This window comes from Poecilia latipinna, unplaced genomic scaffold, assembly GCF_001443285.1.
Source record: "Poecilia latipinna isolate Pla-1442-1.1 unplaced genomic scaffold, P_latipinna-1.0 Scaffold2548, whole genome shotgun sequence".
Classification (NCBI taxonomy): Eukaryota; Metazoa; Chordata; class Actinopteri; order Cyprinodontiformes; family Poeciliidae; genus Poecilia; species Poecilia latipinna.
Genome location: NW_015115164.1, coordinates 7,323 through 9,107, shown reverse-complemented (window position 1 = coordinate 9,107; position 1,785 = coordinate 7,323).

Here is a 1,785-nt window from a genome sequence, read left to right as displayed (position 1 = left end):
CCCTCTCTCCCTCTCTCTATTTTGTTTTTGAAAACCTGATTTTATAAGTTTTCTAAGCAGCATAGTAACTGCCACAGTCGCCGCTGTATTCAGCTGCAGCTTCTACTGACTGTAGCTGCATATGTCACTGTTAAGTGCTCCATGCAGGAACGAACCATTTAACGCAGATAAGGGGGTTCAGGGCAAAAACGGATGTATGATTTTTAGTCTGGGAGGGGTAACATAATTTTTTTACTGCTAAAAACAATCTTTGGAAATACAATATGATTAATTTTGTATTTGACAGGACCCCAATTTTTTTATTTTATTTCTATGAACAAAATATAAATAAATTGTGGAGGGCCCCCTGCTGTGATGACGATTGTTAGAATCGTCATCACTTTTCACCCCTTCACCGCGCCCCTGTTACTACAATTTGTGTTTCCCCATCAGATACGGTTCCCTCAGTGTCTCTTCACCGCTCCGCACAACCCAGGTGGCAAAATACACGGCTGCTTGTTCAGCGCTGTTAAAGAACTGCGGACCAGCCACGGCTCCAGACGAGTCTAACAAGGGGGAATGGACGGGGATGGGGGCAAAATGAGTCTACATCAGCCAACATCAGAAGCCTACAGGCTTCTTGTTAATAAACTTAAGGTGCTGTATTGGTATTAGCTAGTCATTGAGTCATTGTTTAGCTATGTTTACCATTACCTGTATCCAATAGCTTTACTCAACTCAGTCGGTTAGTTTGGGGGAAAAAAGGGGGAAAAAACTGTGCAAAGTTATTTGCGTTTTGCTGGTTTGCTGCAATGATTCTAACACACACCTGCGCAGCTCTGCACAGCAGATCTACTTCGCTCCCGCACAGGTGTAAACCCAGCGCTAGCGTCTCAGCATTCATGTTGCATTTGAAGGCGGCTCGGAAAGACAGGTTACCACATGTTAGCAACGGATTAAACTGTTTTAACTGCTGAAAAAGGTGACAGAGGACACAGATATGGGAAGTCCGGAAGCCCCTACTGTATGAAATTGATATAGGAATAACAGACTGTTGGCCATTCTAAGGTAAAAACAACAAACAACTTCCAGTCCATGGGGGGTCACGGCTGACTCTGTGGGCGGGCAATGTCCCCCAATGCCCACCCATGCGAGAAGGACCTCGCTGCAGCAAACAGAAAGGGGCGGAGACGGCCACTGTCAGTCTCATACCTTATTTGGAAATGGGACCATTGCACTCCGGAAGTGAAGGGGGCGCTGTTTCCTGTATTATCCGCGGCCTCCCTTTTTTATTTTCTTTTGAAATATGTGATATGTTTTCACCTTTAGGAAGGATTTTCACTCTCAGAATGTATTTGAACTTCAATCTTTTATTTACTTCAGCGCAGCTCACAGTTTTTTTTTAACAAATTCTGTAGCATTCGGTGTACTTCTAAATATGCTCCTTAGTCACGTCTTTTCGGGCCTACTACTGCCTCTAGTGGCCTGGCAGTGGTAACACAACTTGTTAGTTGTGTTACCACTGCATAAATCAGTGGTAACACATAAATCACGTTCATAAATCAGAATACCACAACGTCTTTATTTACTATTAATTTCGGCATTACTGGCACCGTAAAAGATACATTACCTCATAAAACACCATATTTTTTCGTTTTCTTAAGGATGTAGAGCTAATTAAATGATTTCTCTTCTTTTTTATGCACTTCTTGTTACTGTGCACTATTTTATTTTTATATTTGTATCATGTTCGAATAAAAATTTCATTTCATTTCATTTCACAAACAATACTTTTATACATTATAA